Genomic DNA, 12,149 nt, shown 5'->3' with positions numbered 1-12,149 from the left:
ATGAATCTTCACAAACTTTTCTCCAAAAAAGTGTTGCTGGGTCTACCTGTGCACGAAACGTTTTGGGGTGATCCTTCAAAAAAAGAGCATTGCCCAAGTTAATTCCCATAAGGATTTGAATGCAACTACAGGGGAGTGTGTGGGTGTTTTGGTGTCTGAGTGGCTGTGTGAGTGTCTCTATGGGTGGGTGAGTAGGTGTCTTAGTGGCTGCATGGATAAGTTAGTAGCTGTTTGCATGGCTGTATGGGCAAGTGAGTGTGCAAGTAAGTGGCTGTTTTACACATTAGGATGCATTTCAATGCGCATCTAATCCGCCGGTCAGATTCCTTTCCGACCAACCCATTTTGATAGTATTGGCCAGAAAGGAATCTGACTGGTCATTCTGACTAGCTTCCGACAGGCTCGGAGAGACCATCTGCCAGTCGGAATCACTTCAGTAATTCCAAGATCAAACGGAGGTACTGGCGGGGAAACATGGCAGCCGGGAGCTGAACGCCGCGGACGCGCTCCCCCGCTGATGTATATCTTGATCCAGTCTGGCATCCTGCAAGTTCTTTTTTTTCCTTTTGTGATGATTTGCGACTAAAATAATATACTTTTGCGAGTCAATCTTTCCCTTAAAATTTTTCCCCCTAACTTCTGCCCCTGTACCGGAGAGGCTGGGGCGGCTCCTACGTTCCCCCTTCACGGCGAACAGAGTGTTGTTTGTTGGGAATCTATGACAGAATATCGACGGACATAATATCGACCTCCAGGACATCGACGCTGGAATATCGAAGGCAAGTATATCGACACCCTATCTACGACATGGTAAGTACAAAAATATCGAAACCAGAATATCAATGTTAAAAATATCATAATTAAAAATATCGTGTTTTTCTCTGTTAAAATAAAAACCAAGTTAAATAAAGTAAATAATACTTATAAATAAAAGAAACATATTTAAACATATTTAATAAAGTTTAAAATGAATAAATAATACATATTGAATAATATAACTTTAATTAAAAATAAACATAACATATAATATATACTTACCTAATAATACATTTTATTAATTATTTTAATTACTTATGAATTATTAAAGTATACTATAAATTACAAAAATATCTACACACATAAAATAATAGCATAAATAAAAAGAAACAAATATGTTTAATAAATTAAAAAAATTAAATATACTTTCAATATTTTTAAACGTAATTAAATACAACAGTATCTAAAATAATACAAAAATATTAAATACATAAATAAATAAAACTACTATTTAAAGTCCAAAAAAACTACAGTAATAAAAACATTGGATAGCGTAGAATGTAAAATTACTATTCCCACTCCAGAAAATTAAAAAGCAGGGAAAGCATTAAATAGCGTAAGGGTAAAAATTACTATTCCCACTTCAGAGAGTAAAACAGTAGGGAAAACGTTGGATAGCGTAAGGGTAACAATTACTATTCCCACTCCTGAGAGTGCAACAGTAGGGAAAGTGTTGGATAGTGTAGGGGTAAAAATTACTATTCCCACTCCAGAAAGTGCAACAGTAGGGAAAGCGTTGGATAGCGTAGGGGTAAACATTACTATTCCAACTCCAGAGAGTGAAACAGTAGGGAAAACGTTGGATAGCGTAGGGGAAAAATTAGTATTCCCACTCCAGAGAGTGCAACAGTAGGGAAAGCGTTAGATAGCGTAGGGGTAAAAATTACTATTCCCACTTCAGAGAGTCCATCAGTAGGAAAAGTGTTGGATAGCAGGTGGGTAGAAATTACTATTCCAAGTCCATAGAGTGAAACAGTAGGGAAAACGTTGGATAGCATAGGGGTAAAAATTACTATTCCCACTCCAGAGAGTGCAACAGTACAGAGAGCGTTGGATAGCATAGGGGTAACAATTACTATTCCAACTCCAGAGGGTGTAACAGTAGGGAAAACATTGGACAGCATAGGGATAAAAATTACTATTCCAACTCCAGAGGGTGTAACAGTAAGAAAAGCGTTGGATAGCGTAGGGGTAAAAATTACTATTCCAACTCCAGAGGGTGCAACAGTAGGGAAAGCGTTGGATAGCGTAGGGGTAAAAATTACTATTCCAACTCCAGATGGTGTAACAGTAGGGAAAACATTGGATAGCGTAGGGCTAAAAATTACTCTTCCAACTCCAGAGTGTGTAACAGTAAGGAAAGCGTTGGATAACGCAGGGGTAAAAATTACTATTCCAACTCCAATCAATCAATCAATCAATCAATCTATTTGTAGAGCGCGCCAGGACCGAACGGCGTCCCCCAGGCAATTTACAAGGAGGACCCCCACTACTGGCCCGTAACTTCAATCTCTTGTTCAGGTCAATAAACAACCCAAGTCGGCTTCCAGAAAGCTGGAGAGGGGCGATCGTTAATCCAATCTATAAAGGCGGAGATCGTAAAAATCCAGCTAACTACCGCCTTATAGCACTCATCGATGCTGAAGCCAAATATTATGCATCCCTGGTACTAACTGACCTTGCACAATGGTCTGAAGTTGACAACAAAATCCTGATAAACCAGACAGGGTTTCGCCGTGGCACGGCTACTATGGCAAATACAATGGCGCTAAGTTTAACAACCGAAAAAAGTCTACAAAATCATCAGGCATTGTACGCCTGCTTCATAGACTTTAAGGTGGCGTTCGACCGTGTCAACAGGCAACTACGCTGGACTAAACTGAAGCAGCAGGGCCTGCAGGATTCAATCTTAACTCCAATAATGGACCTGTACACCAACACTTGGATGCAGGTAAAGATCGACAACGGACATCGGCTAACTCGGAAGATCAGTACCTCTGATGGACTAAAACAAGGCTGCGTTTTGGCCCCCCATCTTTTCAATTTATTCATGGCTGACCTGACATCAGAGCTAGACAGGATCAATGCTCATCCACCGCGGCTAGGAAACCTTCGTTTAAGACATCTATCTTATGCCGATGATGTGGTCCTACTTAGCCAGACGAAAATAGGCCTGCAGCGTCTCCTGCAAGAACTGACCAGATACACAAAACAGAACCTGCTTGAAATAAATAGCAAGAAAACAAAGATCATGAAAATAACACGATGCTGGAAAGCATCACCAACCTTTGTATTAGATAACAACAAATTGGAAGTAGTGGAAAGCTATAAGTATTTGGGGATACAACTGGACAAGCGCCTTAATTTTTCCTCGCACTTCAACCCCATCGAAAAGAAGGGAACTGCCTTGCTACACGCATTTAGCAGCTTAGCAAACAAACTCAAAGGCCCATTGTTCAACCCCCTATTAATCGTAATGAAAGCCAAGCTACTCCCAACAATAAGGTATGGCAGTGTGTTACATCATGGAAAGAGTGCACAGCTTATAGACAAGATTCAAACAAAAGTCTACAAGCGCGTATTCGGCTTACCGCATAACGCATCACCTGCTCAAGTGCGAATGGAGTTCGGCCTGCAGTCCCAAGTATTGTTGAAAAAATATGAGACTGTTAAATTCTGGTATTACATCTGGATGAACCAGGAAATTGAAGTCAATCATGCCGTGTGGGAAGCAATTCATAACAGTCCGAACTCCCAGTTCGCCAAATTTTTAAAACACTCCCTTAAAACCACCGAACTAGTAGCACTTTGGGAAACCAAGTTACCTGTACCAACTTTCAAACAGGTGGTAAAAAAGGCTGCCAACAGGCATTCATTGTTTAATGACAAGACAACACTGAGCCATCGCTCACATGCCTGGATGACAATACAATCATACAAAAAGTCTACGCCAGCAGCCTATCTAAAACTCGCATTTTCATCATATATCAAACATAAATACCTTGGGCAACCTGCCAACAAATGCTGATCAACCTAAGTGGAGGGCCCAAGACATCAAGGAGTGTCATCTATGTGGTGCCGTAAAACAAGACTTCATTCATCTGATCTGTATTTGTCCTGCACTGGACCAGGAACGCCAGAACATGTTAAAAGCGAAGTTCAAGGAATATGGAATCCGCACCTGTCGATCCGCGATCATACAAGTCCTGTGATCAGCGGACCCTCAATTCATCTGTAGAGCAGTTAAATTTATAACCAACTTTAAGGAAAAAAGAGGAACATTGGCAAAGATCCAATTACACCCTGAATCCACATTTCTTGAGTAACTGTTTCCTCTATAACTGACTCGACTTTTTGAAGTTTGAAGGACATTTTTATTCATGATTTTAACTTCTAATTATGTATGTATCCCTCGATCAGTTTTAAATACTACTGCATTTTATCTTTTGTAATGGTTTTTATTAACTATACAATAAAAGAATTAACTTGTAGAGTGCGCTATTTACCTGTGAGGGTCTCAAGGCGCTGAGGGGGGGGAGGGGTGGAAGCTTCGCCACTGTTTGAAGAGCCAGGTCTTGAGGAGTCTTCTGAAGGCGTGTAGGTCTTCGGTCTGCCGTAGGTGGGTAGGAAGGGTGTTCCAGGCCTTGGCTGCGAGGTAGGAGAAGGATCTGCTGCCTGCGGTTGTTCGTTGGATGTGGGGGACGGCGGCGAGGGCGAGGCTGGCAGAGCGGAGCTTGTGGCGAGGGGTGTGGAAGCTGAGACTGCTGTTCAGGTAGGCTGGTCCGGCATTGTGGAGTGCTTTGAATGCGTGGGTGAGGAGTTTGAAGGTGATCCTCTTGTCGACGGGGAGCCAGTGTACGTTTCTCAGGTGGGGGGTGATGTGGCTGCGGCAGGGGATGTTGATGATCAGTCGGGCGGAGGCATTTTGGATGCGCTGTAGTAGTCGTAGGTGTTTGGCTGGGATTCCAGCATAGAGTGCGTTGCCACAGTCCATGCTGCTGACGAGGGCCTGTGTCACGGTTCTTCTTGTTTCGGTCGGGATCCACTTGTAGATCCTGCGGAGCATGCGGAGGGTGTTGTAGCAGGAGGAGAAGAGTGGGTTGACCGGTTTGGACATGGAGAGGGAGGAGTCGAGGATGAATCCAAGATTGCGTGCGTTGTCGGTGGATGTCGGTGCTGTCCCCAGAGTGGTTGGCCAGCAGGAATCGTCCCAGGCTGAGGGGTTGGGTCCGAGGATGAGGACCTCCGTCTTGTCCGAGTTCAGTTGTAGATGGCTGCTCCTCATCAAGTCAGCGATGGCCTTCATTCCGTCGTGGATGTTGGTTTTGGCGGTGCGTGGGTCCTTGGTGAGGGAGAGGATGAGCTGAGTGTCGTCAGTGTAGGAGATGATGTGCGAGGGGGGCCATGTAGATGTTGAACAGTGTCGGGCTGAGGGAGGAGCCCTGGGGGACGCCGCAGAAGATGTCAGTGGCTTCAGATCGGAAAGGTGGGAGGCGGACGCTCTGGGATCTGTCGGAGAGGAAGGATGTGGTCTAGTCGAGGGCCTTCTCTTGGATACCGGCTTCTTGGAGGTCTGTGGTGGTGATGAGGGCAGTCTCGGTGCTGTGGTTTCGTCTGAAACCGGATTGGGACGGGTCCAGGATGTTGTTGTTGTCTTCGAGGTGGCGGGTCAGTTGCATGTTGACAATTTTCTCGATGACCTTCACCAGGAACGGGAAAAGGGAGATGGGCTGGAAATTCTTGAGGTCTTTGGGGTCCGCCTTGGGCTTTTTGAGGAGGGCGTTGATTTTGGCTTGCTTCCAGATTTCCGGGAATGTTGCTATTTTGAAGGAGATGTTGATGATCTTCCGTAGTTGGGGTGCGATGACTGCGTCTGCCTTGTTAAATATGTGGTGTGGGCACGGGTCTGTCGGTGATCCTGAGTGGATGGACTTCATGACCTTGCGTGTCTCGACGTCGCTGACTTTGGACCAGGAGGTCAGGCGGTTGGTGCTGTTGGTGTTCGGGAGAGGGGTGGAGTCTGGCGTGGTCGGGTCCGTCGTGGTGTTGAAGCTTTTGTGGATGTCGGCAATCTTGCGGTGGAAGAAGATGGCCAGTGAGTCGCACAGTTCCTGTGAGGGCGGGATGTCTTTGGTGTTGGCGCTGGGGTTGGAGAGTTCTTTTACAATGCGGAAGAGCTCTTTGCTGTCGTGTGCGTTGTTATCCAGGCGGTCTTTGAAGGAGGATCTCTTGGCTGATCTGATGAGGTGGTGGTGTCTGCGAGTGGTGTCCTTGAGGGCTGCGTGGTTGTCTGGTGTGCGTTCGTGGAGCCATTTCTTCTCCAGTTTCCGGTGTGCGCGCTTGAAGGCCAGGAGCTCGTCGGTGAACCAGGTGGCTCTCTTGCTGGTGTGGTTGTTGGAGGGTTTCTTCAGTGGGGCGAGGGTGTCGGCACAGTCGTTGATCCACTGTCTGAGGTTGCGGGCTGCGGCGTCTGGGTTGGTGGGGTCAGTTGGTGGGTTCTTGGAGAGGGTGGTGATCAGCGGATCTTCAGTGACTTTGCTCCAGCAGCGGCGAGAAAGCTGTTGGGTGTGATGGTGCGTGGTTGGTTTTTTGAAGGTGAAGTGAATGCAGCGGTGGTCCGTCCAGTGGGGTTTGGTTGTGTGGTTGAAGGTGACGTGGGTGCTTGTGGAGAAGATGGCGTCCAGGGTGTGCTCGCGGCACGGTTGGGCGCGGTGACGAGTTGTCTGAGGCCAAGGTTGGCGAGGTTGTCGATCAGCCTGGAGGAGTTGGTGCCGTTGTTGTTCTCGAGGTGGAAGTTCAGGTCCTCGAGGAGGATGTAGTCCGTGGAGTCGAGTGCATGGGTGCTGGCGAGGTCGGCAATGGAGTCGCTGAAGCGGGCCCAGGGTCTGGGGGGTCTGTAGATGAGAGTTCCTCTGAGGGTGGTGTTGGGGTCGGTGTGGATCCATAAAGTGCAGGTGTTCGGCGGTGTTGAGGAAGTCGTCTGCGTGGGTGGTGAACTTGAGGGTGGACTTGTGGACGATGGCTATTCCTCCTCCGATGCCGTTGGCGCGGTCCCTGCGGGTGATCTTGTATCCGTCTGGGATGGCTACGGCAGTGTCTGGTGCAGAAGAGTCGTTCCGCCACGTCTCGGTCAGGAAGGCTACGTCCGGCACTGTGGTGTCGAGCAGGTCCCAGAGCTCGATGGCGTGTTTGCGTGCGGAGCGGGTGTTGAGGAGTATGCAGCGGAGGTGGTTGGATCTGGTTCTTGGTGGTTTGATGGTTCTGTCGCAGGTGAATCTGCACCTGCGGCAGGAGAAGGGTCTGTGAGTGTGTTTCGGGGCGGCCTGGTTGCAGCGTCCAGAGGGTGTAACAATAGGGAAAACATTGGATAGCATAGGGATAAAAATTACTATTCCAACTCCAGAGGGTGTAACAGTAAGAAAAGCGTTGGATAGCGTAGGGGTAAAAATTACTATTCCAACTCCAGATGGTGTAACAGTAGGGAAAACATTGGATAGCGTAGGGCTAAAAATTACTCTTCCAACTCCAGAGTGTGTAACATTAAGGAAAGCGTTGGATAACGCAGGGGTAAAAATTACTATTCCAACTCCAATCAATCAATCAATCAATCAATCAATCTATTTGTAGAGCGCGCCAGGACCGAACGGCGTCCCCCAGGCAATTTACAAGGAGGACCCCCACTACTGGCCCGTAACTTCAATCTCTTGTTCAGGTCAATAAACAACCCAAGTCGGCTTCCAGAAAGCTGGAGAGGGGCGATCGTTAATCCAATCTATAAAGGCGGAGATCGTAAAAATCCAGCTAACTACCGCCTTATAGCACTCATCGATGCTGAAGCCAAATATTATGCATCCCTGGTACTAACTGACCTTGCACAATGGTCTGAAGTTGACAACAAAATCCTGATAAACCAGACAGGGTTTCGCCGTGGCACGGGCACTATGGCAAATACAATGGCGCTAAGTTTAACAACCGAAAAAAGTCTACAAAATCATCAGGCATTGTACGCCTGCTTCATAGACTTTAAGGTGGCGTTCGACCGTGTCAACAGGCAACTACGCTGGACTAAACTGAAGCAGCAGGGCCTGCAGGATTCAATCTTAACTCCAATAATGGACCTGTACACCAACACTTGGATGCAGGTAAAGATTGACAACGGACATCGGCTAACTCGGAAGATCAGTACCTCTGATGGACTAAAACAAGGCTGCGTTTTGGCCCCCCATCTTTTCAATTTATTCATGGCTGACCTGACATCAGAGCTAGACAGGATCAATGCTCATCCACCGCGGCTAGGAAACCTTCGTTTAAGACATCTATCTTATGCCGATGATGTGGTCCTACTTAGCCAGACGAAAATAGGCCTGCAGCGTCTCCTGCAAGAACTGACCAGATACACAAAACAGAACCTGCTTGAAATAAATAGCAAGAAAACAAAGATCATGAAAATAACACGATGCTGGAAAGCATCACCAACCTTTGTATTAGATAACAACAAATTGGAAGTAGTGGAAAGCTATAAGTATTTGGGGATACAACTGGACAAGCGCCTTAATTTTTCCTCGCACTTCAACCCCATCGAAAAGAAGGGAACTGCCTTGCTACACGCATTTAGCAGCTTAGCAAACAAACTCAAAGGCCCATTGTTCAACCCCCTATTAATCGTAATGAAAGCCAAGCTACTCCCAACAATAAGGTATGGCAGTGTGTTACATCATGGAAAGAGTGCACAGCTTATAGACAAGATTCAAACAAAAGTCTACAAGCGCGTATTCGGCTTACCGCACAACGCATCACCTGCTCAAGTGCGAATGGAGTTCGGCCTGCAGTCCCAAGTATTGTTGAAAAAATATGAGACTGTTAAATTCTGGTATTACATCTGGATGAACCAGGAAATTGAAGTCAATCATGCCGTGTGGGAAGCAATTCATAACAGTCCGAACTCCCAGTTCGCCAAATTTTTAAAACACTCCCTTAAAACCACCGAACTAGTAGCACTTTGGGAAACCAAGTTACCTGTACCAACTTTCAAACAGGTGGTAAAAAAGGCTGCCAACAGGCATTCATTGTTTAATGACAAGACAACACTGAGCCATCGCTCACATGCCTGGATGACAATACAATCATACAAAAAGTCTACGCCAGCAGCCTATCTAAAACTCGCATTTTCATCATATATCAAACATAAATACCTTGGGCAACCTGCCAACAAATGCTGATCAACCTAAGTGGAGGGCCCAAGACATCAAGGAGTGTCATCTATGTGGTGCCGTAAAACAAGACTTCATTCATCTGATCTGTATTTGTCCTGCACTGGACCAGGAACGCCAGAACATGTTAAAAGCGAAGTTCAAGGAATATGGAATCCGCACCTGTCGATCCGCGATCATACAAGTCCTGTGATCAGCGGACCCTCAATTCATCTGTAGAGCAGTTAAATTTATAACCAACTTTAAGGAAAAAAGAGGAACATTGGCAAAGATCCAATTACACCCTGAATCCACATTTCTTGAGTAACTGTTTCCTCTGTAACTGACTCGACTTTTTGAAGTTTGAAGGACATTTTTATTCATGATTTTAACTTCTAATTATGTATGTATCCCTCGATCAGTTTTAAATACTACTGCATTTTATCTTTTGTAATGGTTTTTATTAACTATACAATAAAAGAATTAACTTGTAGAGTGCGCTATTTACCTGTGAGGGTCTCAAGGCGCTGAGGGGGGGGAGGGGTGGAAGCTTCGCCACTGTTTGAAGAGCCAGGTCTTGAGGAGTCTTCTGAAGGCGTGTAGGTCTTCGGTCTGCCGTAGGTGGGTAGGAAGGGTGTTCCAGGCCTTGGCTGCGAGGTAGGAGAAGGATCTGCTGCCTGCGGTTGTTCGTTGGATGTGGGGGACGGCGGCGAGGGCGAGGCTGGCAGAGCGGAGCTTGTGGCGAGGGGTGTGGAAGCTGAGACTGCTGTTCAGGTAGGCTGGTCCGGCATTGTGGAGTGCTTTGAATGCGTGGGTGAGGAGTTTGAAGGTGATCCTCTTGTCGACGGGGAGCCAGTGTACGTTTCTCAGGTGGGGGGTGATGTGGCTGCGGCAGGGGATGTTGATGATCAGTCGGGCGGAGGCATTTTGGATGCGCTGTAGTAGTCGTAGGTGTTTGGCTGGGATTCCAGCATAGAGTGCGTTGCCACAGTCCATGCTGCTGACGAGGGCCTGTGTCACGGTTCTTCTTGTTTTGGTCGGGATCCACTTGTAGATCCTGCGGAGCATGCGGAGGGTGTTGTAGCAGGAGGAGAAGAGTGGGTTGACCGGTTTGGACATGGAGAGGGAGGAGTCGAGGATGAATCCAAGATTGCGTGCGTTGTCGGTGGATGTCGGTGCTGTCCCCAGAGTGGTTGGCCAGCAGGAATCGTCCCAGGCTGAGGGGTTGGGTCCGAGGATGAGGACCTCCGTCTTGTCCGAGTTCAGTTGTAGATGGCTGCTCCTCATCAAGTCAGCGATGGCCTTCATTCCGTCGTGGATGTTGGTTTTGGCGGTGCGTGGGTCCTTGGTGAGGGAGAGGATGAGCTGAGTGTCGTCAGTGTAGGAGATGATGTGCGAGGGGGGCCATGTAGATGTTGAACAGTGTCGGGCTGAGGGAGGAGCCCTGGGGGACGCCGCAGAAGATGTCAGTGGCTTCAGATCGGAAAGGTGGGAGGCAGACGCTCTGGGATCTGTCGGAGAGGAAGGATGTGGTCTAGTCGAGGGCCTTCTCTTGGATACCGGCTTCTTGGAGGTCTGTGGTGGTGATGAGGGCAGTCTCGGTGCTGTGGTTTCGTCTGAAACCGGATTGGGACGGGTCCAGGATGTTGTTGTTGTCTTCGAGGTGGCGGGTCAGTTGCATGTTGACAATTTTCTCGATGACCTTCACCAGGAACGGGAAAAGGGAGATGGGCTGGAAATTCTTGAGGTCTTTGGGGTCCGCCTTGGGCTTTTTGAGGAGGGCGTTGATTTTGGCTTGCTTCCAGATTTCCGGGAATGTTGCTATTTTGAAGGAGATGTTGATGATCTTCCGTAGTTGGGGTGCGATGACTGCGTCTGCCTTGTTAAATATGTGGTGTGGGCACGGGTCTGTCGGTGATCCTGAGTGGATGGACTTCATGACCTTGCGTGTCTCGACGTCGCTGACTTTGGACCAGGAGGTCAGGCGGTTGGTGCTGTTGGTGTTCGGGAGAGGGGTGGAGTCTGGCGTGGTCGGGTCCGTCGTGGTGTTGAAGCTTTTGTGGATGTCGGCAATCTTGCGGTGGAAGAAGATGGCCAGTGAGTCGCACAGTTCCTGTGAGGGCGGGATGTCTTTGGTGTTGGCGCTGGGGTTGGAGAGTTCTTTTACAATGCGGAAGAGCTCTTTGCTGTCGTGTGCGTTGTTATCCAGGCGGTCTTTGAAGGAGGATCTCTTGGCTGATCTGATGAGGTGGTGGTGTCTGCGAGTGGTGTCCTTGAGGGATGCGTGGTTGTCCGGTGTGCGTTCGTGGAGCCATTTCTTCTCCAGTTTCCGGTGTGCGCGCTTGAAGGCCAGGAGCTCGTCGGTGAACCAGGTGGCTCTCTTGCTGGTGTGGTTGTTGGAGGGTTTCTTCAGTGGGGCGAGGGTGTTGGCACAGTCGTTGATCCACTGTCTGAGGTTGCGGGCTGCGGCGTCTGGGTTGGTGGGGTCAGTTGGTGGGTTCTTGGAGAGGGTGGTGATCAGCGGATCTTCAGTGACTTTGCTCCAGCAGCGGCGAGAAAGCTGTTGGGTGTGATGGTGCGTGGTTGGTTTTTTGAAGGTGAAGTGAATGCAGCGGTGGTCCGTCCAGTGGGGTTTGGTTGTGTGGTTGAAGGTGACGTGGGTGCTTGTGGAGAAGATGGCGTCCAGGGTGTGCTCGCGGCACGGTTGGGCGCGGTGACGAGTTGTTAGAGGCCAAGGTTGGCGAGGTTGTCGATCAGCCTGGAGGAGTTGGTGCCGTTGTTGTTCTCGAGGTGGAAGTTCAGGTCCTCGAGGAGGATGTAGTCCGTGGAGTCGAGTGCATGGGTGCTGGCGAGGTCGGCAATGGAGTCGCTGAAGCGGGCCCAGGGTCTGGGGGGTCTGTAGATGAGAGTTCCTCTGAGGGTGGTGTTGGGGTCGGTGTGGATCCATAAAGTGCAGGTGTTCGGCGGTGTTGAGGAAGTCGTCTGCGTGGGTGGTGAACTTGAGGGTGGACTTGTGGACGATGGCTATTCCTCCTCCGATGCCGTTGGCGCGGTCCCTGCGGGTGATCTTGTATCCGTCTGGGATGGCTACGGCAGTGTCTGGTGCAGAAGAGTCGTTCCGCCACGTCTCGGTCAGGAAGGCTA

This window comes from Lissotriton vulgaris, chromosome 10 (genome assembly GCF_964263255.1).
Source record: "Lissotriton vulgaris chromosome 10, aLisVul1.2, whole genome shotgun sequence".
Lineage (NCBI taxonomy): Eukaryota > Metazoa > Chordata > Amphibia > Caudata > Salamandridae > Lissotriton > Lissotriton vulgaris.
This window is presented reverse-complemented; position numbering follows the sequence as displayed.